The 11,039-nt window shown below is 46.6% G+C and overlaps 1 long non-coding RNA gene across 1 annotated transcript in view; it reads right to left on the reverse strand.

The window, feature by feature from the left end:
- The window catches only part of LOC140076941 (uncharacterized), a 168,827-nt gene extending 158,309 nt beyond the window's left edge, over positions 1-10,518 (reverse strand). Inside the window, exon 1 of the long non-coding RNA XR_011849680.1 lies at positions 10,343-10,518. This is a non-coding gene — a long non-coding RNA (uncharacterized lncRNA). The remainder of the gene's footprint in view (positions 1-10,342) is intronic.
- Between the last annotated feature and the right edge of the window lie 521 nt (positions 10,519-11,039).

The raw sequence follows: 11,039 nt of genomic DNA on the forward strand, positions 1-11,039 counted from the left end.
GGCAGTTAAAATAATATTTCGGTTAATGTTAGTAACTAGAGATGAGCGAACACTAAAATGCTCGGGTACTCGTTATTCGAGACGAACTTTTCCCGATGCTCGAGTGCTCGTCTCGAATAACGAACCCCATTGAAGTCAATGGGAGACTCGAGCATTTTTCAAGGGGACCAAGGCTCTGCACAGGGAAGCTTGGCCAAACACCTGGGAACCTCAGAAAAGGATGGAAACACCACGGAAATGGACAGGAAACAGCAGGGGCAGCATGCATGGATGCCTCTGAGGCTGCCTAATCGCACCATTATGCCAAAATTATGGGCAACAGCATGGCCATGACAGAGTGACAGAATGAAGCTAGATAGCATCTAAAACATCCAATAATTGACCCTGACACTATAGGGGACGGCATGCAGAGGCAGCGGCAGCAGGCTAGAGAGTGTCATGGCGACATACCCTAAATGGACTCAGGCTTCAAACCAATGGGTGGCAGAGAGGAACCAAAGGAGGTGAGCAAGAAGCGCTCAAATAATATCGGTACATGATAAAAGTTTGCCAGTATATTTTGTGGATTACACAGCAGGGTGGCGACAAAGTTAACATGGAAGCCATGAAAACAACCCAAAATTCTGCCTGACACAGCTCGTTTGATAAGGGGACCATGTATGGAGGCAGTGAACTAGTAGTAGATTAAAGGTGCTGCAGTTAAAACTATGTTAGTTGGATCTTGGCATGGAGCTGGCGCTCCGCTGCCAGGCGAGCTTTCGCCAATCCAAGCCCCTGTCTATAGGCTACTCCCCAAACAGCACTTCTAAGAACCTTTTGTATAAGATCAAGTGTAGTAGCGTTCTTATAAGTTTAGGATATGGCGGGTGAGGGGAATGGAAACAGATGCGCAAGAAGCGCTGAAATAATATCCCTAAATGGTAAAAGTTTGCAAGTATATTTTGTGGATTACACAGCAGGGTGGCGACAAAGTTAACAACTTTGATGTGGAATGCCCTGTAATAGCTCTTGGGCGGTGTGCCTTTTATCGCCTAGGCTCAGCAGTTTGAGCACCGCCTGCTGTCGCTTAGCGACGGCACTGCTGCTGTGCCTAGAGCTACCGACTGATAGCGCCATGCCCACGGATGGTAATTCGGAGGAGGAGGAGGTGGAGGAGGGGTGGGAGGAGGTATAGTAGGCCTTTGAGACCTGGACCGAGGTAGGCCCCGCAATTCTCTGCGTCGGCAGTATATGACCAGCCCCAGGGTCAGACTCGGTCCCAGCCTGCACCAAGTTAAGTGTAGTAGCGTTCTTATAAGTTTGGGATATGGCGGGTGAGGGGAATGTAAACAGATGCGCAAGAAGCGCATGATGCGCATGGAGCTGGCGTTCCGCTGCCAGGCGAGCTTTCGCCAATCCAAGCCCCTGTCTCTAGGCTACTCCCCAAACAGCACTTCTAAGAACCTTTTGTATAAGATCAAGTGTAGTAGCGTTCTTATAAGTTTAGGATATGCCGGGTGAGGGGAATGTAAACAGATGCGCAAGAAGCGCTGAAATAATATCCCTAAATGGTAAAAGTTTGCCAGTATATTTTGTGGATAACACAGCAGGGTGGCGACAAAGTTAACAACTTTGATGTGGAATCCATGAAAACAACCAAAATTTCTGCCTGACACACCTCGTTTGATAAAGGGACGATGTATGGAGGCAGCTATATGGACGACTTTTGGAGGTAGCAATGGAGACAACGTGTGGAGGCTGCTGTGGAGACAATTTAATTTGGATAGTGCCTGTATGTGGCAGTCCCAAACATTTTTCAAACCAGAGGAGCAGGTAGGTGGCCCTCCAGTAAAATGGGATAGATTGAGTGCCTGTATGTGGCAGTCCCAAAAATGTTTCAAACCAGAGGAGCAGGTAGGTGGCCCTCCAGTAAAATGGAATAGATTGAGTGCCTGTATGTGGCAGTCCCAAAAATTCTTCAAACCAGAGGAGCAGGTAGGTGGCCCTCCAGTAAAATGGGATAGATTGAGTGCCTGTATGTGGCAGTCCCAAAAATGTTTCAAACCAGAGGAGCAGGTAGGTGGCCCTCCAGTAAAATGGAATAGATTGAGTGCCTGTATGTGGCAGTCCCAAAAATTCTTCAAACCAGAGGAGCAGGTAGGTGGCCCTCCAGTAAAATGGAATAGATTGAGTGCCTGTATGTGGCAGTCCCAAAAATTGTTCAAACCAGAGGAGCAGGTAGGTGGCCCTGCAGTAAAATGGAATAGATTGAGTGCCTGTATGTGGCAGTCCCAAAAATTGTTCAAACCAGAGGAGCAGGTAGGTGGCCCTGCAGTAAAATGGAATAGATTGAGTGCCTGTATGTGGCAGTCCCAAAAATGTTTCAAACCAGAGGAGCAGGTAGGTGGCCCTCCAGTAAAATGGAATAGATTGAGTGCCTGTATGTGGCAGTCCCAAAAATTGTTCAAACCAGAGGAGCAGGTAGGTGGCCCTGCAGTAAAATGGAATAGATTGAGTGCCTGTATGTGGCAGTCCCAAAAATGTTTCAAACCAGAGGAGCAGGTAGGTGGCCCTCCAGTAAAATGGAATAGATTGAGTGCCTGTATGTGGCAGTCCCAAAAATTGTTCAAACCAGAGGAGCAGGTAGGTGGCCCTGCAGTAAAATGGAATAGATTGAGTGCCTGTATGTGGCAGTCCCAAAAATGTTTCAAACCAGAGGAGCAGGTAGGTGGCCCTCCAGTAAAATGGAATAGATTGAGTGCCTGTATGTGGCAGTCCCAAAAATTGTTCAAACCAGAGGAGCAGGTAGGTGGCCCTGCAGTAAAATGGAATAGATTGAGTGCCTGTATGTGGCAGTCCCAAAAATGTTTCAAACCAGAGGAGCAGGTAGGTGGCCCTCCAGTAAAATGGAATAGATTGAGTGCCTGTATGTGGCAGTCCCAAAAATTGTTCAAACCAGAGGAGCAGGTAGGTGGCCCTGCAGTAAAATGGAATAGATTGAGTGCCTGTATGTGGCAGTCCCAAAAATGTTTCAAACCAGAGGAGCAGGTAGGTGGCCCTCCAGTAAAATGGAATAGATTGAGTGCCTGTATGTGGCAGTCCCAAAAAATTTTTAAAACAGAGGACCGGGTAGGTGGCCCTCCAGAAAAATGGAATAGATTGAGTGCCTGTATGTGGCACTCACAAAAATTGTTTCAAACAGAGGACCGGGTAGGTGGCCCTCCAGAAAAATTAAATGCATGAAGTACTATAGCAAGAGCCAGTGGGCCCTGTCAAAAAATAGCCATTTTCCTCTGCTTTACTGTACAAAGAGGAGGAGAAGGAGGAAAATGAGGAGGAGGAGGAGGAGTGGATCAATTATTCAGGTTGAGCTTCCTTCACCTGGTGGAGATTGGAAATTCTGAGAAATCCAGCCTTTATTCATTTTAATAAGCGTCAGCCTGTCAGCGCTGTCAGTCGACAGGCGTGTACGCTTATCGGTGATGATGCCACCAGCTGCACTGAAAACCCGCTCGGACAAGACGCTAGCGGCAGGGCAGGCAAGAACCTCCAAGGCGTACAGCGCCAGTTCGTGCCACATGTCCAGCTTTGAAACCCAGTAGTTGTAGGGAGCTGTGTGATCATTTAGGACGATGGTATGGTCAGCTACGTACTCCCTCACCATCTTTCTGTAAAGATCAGCCCTACTCTGCCGAGACTGGGGACAGGTGACAGTGTCTTGCTGGGGTGACATAAAGCTGGCAAAAGCCTTGTAAAGCGTACCCTTGCCAGTGCTGGACAAGCTGCCTGCTCGCCTACTCTCCCTCGCTACTTGTCCCGCAGAACTACGCACTCTGCCGCTAGCGCTGTCAGAAGGGAAATACTGTTTCAGCTTGTGCACCAGGGCCTGCTGGTATTCATGCATTCTCACACTCCTTTCCTCTCCAGGGATGAGAGTGGGAAGATTTTGCTTGTACCGTGGGTCCAGGAGAGTGAACACCCAGTAATCGGTGCTGGAATAAATTCTTTGAACGCGAGGGTCACGGGATAGGCAGCCTAGCATGAAATCTGCCATATGCGCCAGAGTACCAACGCGTAAGAATTCACTCCCCTCACTGGCCTGACTGTCCATTTCCTCCTCCTCCAACTCCTCCAACTCCTCTTCTTCTGCCCATACACGCTGAACAGTGAAGGACTCAACAATGGTCTCCTCTTGTGTCTCGCCAACATTCTCCTCCTCTTCCTCCTCATCCTCCTCCACCTCCACCTCCTCCGATATGCGCTGAGAAACAGACCTCAGGGTGCTTTGGCTATCAACAAGGGAATATTCTTCCCCCGTCTCTTGTGACGAGCGCAAAGCTTCCGACTTCATGCTGACCAGAGAGTTTTTCAACAGGCCAAGCAGCGGGATGGTGAGGCTGATGATGGCGGCATCGCCACTGACCATCTGTGTTGACTCCTCAAAGTTACTCAGCACCTGACAGATATCAGACATCCACGTCCACTCCTCATTGTAGACTTGAGGAAGCTGACTGACCTGACTACCAGTTCTGGTGGAAGTTGACATCTGGCAGTCTACAATCGCTCTGCGCTGCTGGTAAACTCTGGATAACATGGTCAGTGTTGAATTCCACCTCGTGGGCACGTCGCACAACAGTCGGTGAGCGGGCAGTTGGAGGCGGCGCTGCGCTGCCCTGAGAGTGGCAGCATCTGGGCTGGACTTCCTGAAATGCGCACAGATGCGGCGCACCTTCGTGAGCAAATCAGACAGATTGGGGTATGTCTTGAGGAAACGCTGCACTATCAGATTTAACACATGGGCCAGGCATGGCACATGTGTCAGTCTGCCGAGTTGCAGAGCCGCCACCAGGTTACGGCCGTTGTCACACACAACCATTCCCGGCTTGAGGTTCAGCGGTGCCAGCCACAGATCAGTCTGCGCCGTGATGCCCTGTAATAGCTCTTGGGCGGTGTGCCTTTTGTCGCCTAGGCTCAGCAGTTTGAGCACCGCCTGCTGTCGCTTAGCGACGGCACTGCTGCTGTGCCTAGAGCTACCGACTGATGGCGCCGTGCCCACGGATGGTAGTTCGGAGGAGGAGGTGGAGGAGGGGTGGGAGGAGGAGGAGGCATAGTAGGCCTGAAACACCTGGACCGAGGTAGGCCCCGCAATCCTCGGCGTCGGCAGTATATGAGCAGCCCCAGGGTCAGACTCGGTCCCAGCCTCCACCAAGTTAACCCAATGTGCCGTCAGCGATATATAGTGGCCCTGCCCGGCAGCACTCGTCCACGTGTCCGTGGTCAGGTGGACCTTGTCAGAAACGGCGTTGGTCAGGGCACGGATGATGTTGTCTGACACGTGCTGGTGCAGGGCTGGGACGGCACATCGGGAAAAGTAGTGGCGGCTGGGGACCGAATACCGAGGGGCGGCCGCCGCCATGAGGTTGCGAAAGGCCTCGGTCTCTACTAGCCTATAGGGCAGCATCTCCAGGCTAAGCAATCTGGAGATGTGCACATTAAGGGCTTGGGCGTGCGGGTGGGTTGCACTATATTTGCGTTTCCGCTCCAGCGTCTGGGGTATGGAGAGCTGAACGCTGGTGGATGCTGTGGAGGATCGTGGAGGCGACGATGGGGTTTTTGTGCCAGGGTCCTGGGCAGGGGGCTGACTAGCAGCTGACACAGGGGAAGGAGCAGTGGTGTGCACGGCCGGAGGTGAACGGGCTTGTTGCCACTGAGTGGGGTGCTTAGCATTCATATGCCTGCGCATACTGGTGGTAGTTAAGCTAGTAGTGGTGGAACCCCTGCTGAGCCTGGTTTGGCAAATGTTGCACACCACAGTCCGTCGGTCATCCGGTGTTTCCTTAAAGAACCTCCACACTTCTGAAGATCTAGCCCTCGCCGCAAGAGCCCTCACCACGGGAGCTTCACTAGTTGACAGTGGCGCTGATGCACCAGCTCTGGCCCTGCCTCTCCGTCTGGCCCCACCACTGCCTCTTCCAACCTGTTCAGGTCGAGGACTCTCCTCCGTCTCAGAAGCACTGTGTTCACCCGGCCTCTCAACCCAGCTTGGGTCTGTCACCTCATCATCCTCCGATCCCTCAGTCTGCTCCCCCCTCGGACTTCCTGCCCTGACAACAACTTCCCCACTGTCTGACAACCGTGTCTCCTCATCGTCGGACACCTCTTTACACACTTCCACTACGTCAAGAAGGTCATCATCACCCACAGACTGTGACTGGTGGAAAACCTGGGCATCGGAAAATTGCTCAGCAGCAACCGGACAAGTGGTTTGTGACTGTGGGAAGGGTCCAGAAAACAGTTCCTCAGAGTATGCCGGTTCAAATGCCAAATTTTCCTGGGAGGGGGCAGACTGGGGGGGAGGAGGCTGAGGTGCAGGAGCTGGAGGAGTGGGGATTTCGGTGACATGGGTGGACTGCGTGGAAGACTGACTGGTGGTGGACAAATTGCTCGAAGCATTGTCAGCAATCCACGACATCACCTGTTCGCACTGTTCTGGCCTCAACAGTGCTCTACCACGAGTCCCAGTAACTTCAGACATGAACCTAGGGAGTGTAGCTCTGCGGCGTTCCCCTGCTCCCTCATCAGCAGGTGGTGTCTCACCCCGCCCAGGACCACGGCCTCTGACCCCTGCAGTAGTTGGACGCCCACGTCCCCGCCCTCGTCCTCTACCCCTAGCCCTCGGGTTAAACATTTTTAAAATGAGAGTTATAACTTTTTTTTTTTTTTTACTTCTTTTTGTTTTTTTTTGTGTTTTTTTGTGTTTTTTTTTTTTTTTGTGTTTTTTGTTTTTTTTTGAGTTTTTAAAACCAAACAATCCTATCCTATTGCTATGGCTATTTTCTAGCCAAGTATCAAAGGAAGCACACTACTATGCCAGATGAGATGACACTGAGTTAGTGCCTAATAGAAATCCAACCCCTACTGAATTTTGCCACTTCGGCCTTTGCTATGGATATGTGCGCCACTAAGCGCAGAACACAGCGGTCGCAAGTCTCACTACAAATTGCTCAGAATTGGCAAGTACATGCACTGCAGAAACTACAGCCACCAGCAGATCAACCAGAAATCAAATATATAGAACGCTACTGTAGGCTTCAAGAAGCTGTTTGTATTCTCCTATGGCTATTTTCTAGCCAAGTATCAAAGGAAGCACACTACTATGCCAGATGAGATGACACTGAGTTATTGCCTAATAGAAATCCAACCCCTACTGAATTTTGCCACTTCGGCCTTTGCTATGGATATGTGCGCCACTAAGCGCAGAACACAGCGGTCGCAAGTCTCACTACAAATTGCTCAGAATTGGCAAGTACATGCACTGCAGAAACTACAGCCACCAGCAGATCAACCAGAAATCAAATATATAGAACGCTACTGTAGGCTTCAAGAAGCTGTTTGTATTCTCCTATGGCTATTTTCTAGCCAAGTATCAAAGGAAGCACACTACTATGCCAGATGAGATGACACTGAGTTATTGCCTAATAGAAATCCAACCCCTACTGAATTTTCCCACTTCGGTCTTTGCTATGGATATGTGTGCCACTAAGAGCTAAACACAACGGTAGCAAGTCCCCCTGCTAATTCCTCACAAAATGGTAAAAGATGCAAATTAAAATAAAAAAAGTAGAACGTTATTGTAGCCCTAAGAAGGGCTGTTGGGTTCTTTGAGTATCACTCCTGCCTAACAGTAAGCTAATAGAACACCCTAACGCTTTCCCTGACCAGCAGCAGCTCTCTCCCTAGCGGCATCCAGAGACAGAATGATCCGAGCAGCGCGGCCAGCGGCTAGTCTATCCCAGGGTCACCTGATCTGGCCAGCCAACCACTGCTATCGACGTGTAAGGGTACCACGTCATGCTGGGTGGAGTGCAGAGTCTCCTGGCTTGTGATTGGCTCTGTTTCTGGCCGCCAAAAAGCAAAACGGCGGGAGCTGCCATTTTCTCGAGCGGGCGAAGTATTCGTCCGAGTAACGAGCAGTTTCGAGTACCCTAATGCTCGACCGAGCATCAAGCTCGGACGAGCATGTTCGCTCATCTCTATTAGTAACCATAAGAAAATGAATTTGCAAAGATAAATCAAGAACCTGTTGTACAGTGCATGTCCTTTTTTTTGCTTTTTCTGTGTTTTGGACTTGTTTAATTTATCTTAGAGGGTGATATATCAGGCATGTTTTTTTTTTTTTTAAGTTGCATAAGAGTCACAAATTCTGCAACCCACTTATAAACCTTTTTATACACCTGCTTGGGACTGGAGTTTATTTGAGTTTATTTGAGCGAATTGCGGCAAAATTTTGACATCAGGTGCAACACTGAAAAATTCTTGCACATCTGACTTTGCTAAGTGAGTGAAAAAGTTGCACATTTTGTTGCTAATGTTCAAAAGCACCAAAAAAGTTGCAAATATAAGGGGAAAAAAGAAAAGCCTAACATAAATGACCCCCAAAGTCTCATAAATAATTCCATGTAATGCAAAGGAGATGCATTGATAAAATATGTAGAAAAGCAGTACAGGAAGATTTCGATTAGACAATTTTTAAAATTATAATAAGTAGTTTTGTACAAGGAATTATATAGGAGTTGTCCTACACAGCTCCAGATCCCGTTCTATAAGACCATTCAGAGATCCGCTACAAACTATGGCTGGCCATCCATTACATTGTCGATAAATTGCTGGCATGTAATACTAAATGTGTCTGGAGCACGCATTTGGTCTAGCATAAATATCTAGTCATCCAATTTAGTAGTATCTACTAAGGATATATACCTAGCACTCTTATTGGTTTGGGAGTTGATCTCCAGACTTTAGGAAACCTCTATTTAGGATGCCTAACTAACCTAAACATAAGAACATATCCCCTATGGAGCCCTGAACGTCCTCTCCTCCTTCAGCATGGGAAGCAGAGACCTCCATCTAGTCTACTGTGATAGACTTGTGAAACCCTATGTATAGTGTAAGGCCTGCTAGTCTGTGACAAGCACTGGGTCACCATTAGAATCTTCGCTGCTCTCTCTTATCACTAGCATTTGACACCAAGGTTTGCGTCTTTAGTAATTGAAAGATAGGTCTATAGTTAGGAGATGATGTAAGACACAAGATGTTAAGCCAAGATGACTACTACTGCTATATGCATTCTTGGCTTCTTTTGCCCATTTGAAAAGTTTACGTAGGAACAGTAGATTTTGGCAGTACATTTTGTAATGACACAGATAATGAATGATACAGTGGAATGTGTTATATAAACTGGTCCTACAGCTAATTCTGGTATAATATCTATTAGTTAACTAGTGTAAAGCAACAAGTGATGATATTGGGACATGTTATGGCTTCTGATGCTCCTATTGCTAGCATATCCATATCTTCTATTTTATTGCTTAATTTTTTTTCAGGAAGCCTAATGACATGATGTGGGATTAAAATCTAACCAGTATATCGATTCCAGAAGGAAGAGATTCACAACTGTGGACAGCACTGTTTCCCAGAATCTCCTACTGGAGCATAAATAGTTATAAGTCTCCACACCCATACAAGGTGCCTTAGTAAGTAAGAAGAAGATTTACAGTATTTTTCGGACTATAAGGCGCACCGGCTTATAAGGCACACCATCAATAAATGCCTGCTAAAACATCTAGGTTCATATATAATGCACACTGGACTATAAGGCGCACCTTTGATTTCTGAGAAAATCAAAGGATTTTTTTGTCCGCCTTATAGTCCGAAAATACGGTACTTTCCAAACCTAAGCTAAATGCTGCCATCTCTAAAAGTCCTGAATTGTAGACATTATAGTACCTGGTTTTCATCCAACAACTCACAAACGAAACACAAAACTGTCACTGGAACATGAAGAAAATACCTTTTTTTGCATCCTACCAGCCTATGGATTTTTAGCACGAGTAATGCCTATATTTCTGATCTATATGTGACTTGTTATCTCCATTATTCACAGGATCTATGAACTAGTGGGGGGCAACAATCCAGTTGAAAATATTATTGTATATTGTTGCAGTTGTTTTGCCTGTGTTTATACAATTTCCATCAATTTTTCGTTTAACTGAAAACACACAATCTGCAGTTAAAATAAAAGCATTCTGGATCCCGTCCTCAACAACTGTTCAGATAAGTAATGCTTTGCAGTTAGAGGATATCCCCAAAATAAACGTAAAATTTTATTTCATCTTTTTATCTTCTTGTTCAATCTCAATTTTTCTATTTCATAAAAAGATGAATTTACTCTAGCTCCATATTCCACCAGGCTGAACAGATTGCTAACATTACTTGTCATCTTTTATTATCTCCTGTATTGGGAATTATACATTTGTACGTTGAAGACACAAAGGATGCAACAGTTATTAGTCATTTTCCTTACCTTCTTATATATACGTTATAAATGATGTGTCTCATCTGCCCAGGAGAGTGCGTAGGAAAACAAAATGCAGAATGAATTTGAGTTAGACAACTCATTTGATTTTGCCTAAGACCAGTAACTGCTTCAAGTAATAGCCAAAGTAATACTGATACATGATGTTACAAATAGTACCGAGACGGAGGGGGCAGAGCATAACACATGGATTCTCTTCGGTTTTCTTTGAATTGTGCCAAGCTGTGTCAAGCATCACCTCCTCGTGCCCTGAACTACACATTACTTTGTGTATCAGATTTGCAGTTCCAATAATAACTAAATTAGAGAAATGAAGCATGCAAGTTATGAAGAAGCTATCAAAGACACAACTTTTCAGTTTTGCCGTTTTTCAGTATAGCAATCACCCGGAAATGTACCTACTTTGTACGGAATGTGCAGTAAAGGGAACTATACCATAACTATACCTATTACAGTGCTGTAATTTGTGCACCACTTTTTACATTGTTTCTAAAATGTTTTAAGACTGGATGATGTGTCTTGCTCCTAAAATATTGACAAATCTCTCCTAAAGAAAGACTGGTTAATGTGAATGCTTTGACCATAACACAACCCAGTAGGGTATGATGTTCATAGAAAGCCACCACTGATAAATCTTCTGCAGGATGTTACGTCCAATCTCAAGTTTGTCTGAAAACACTTGGGC

The sequence above is a fragment of the Engystomops pustulosus genome, chromosome 9, assembly GCF_040894005.1.
Source record: "Engystomops pustulosus chromosome 9, aEngPut4.maternal, whole genome shotgun sequence".
In the NCBI taxonomy this organism is placed as follows: domain Eukaryota; kingdom Metazoa; phylum Chordata; class Amphibia; order Anura; family Leptodactylidae; genus Engystomops; species Engystomops pustulosus.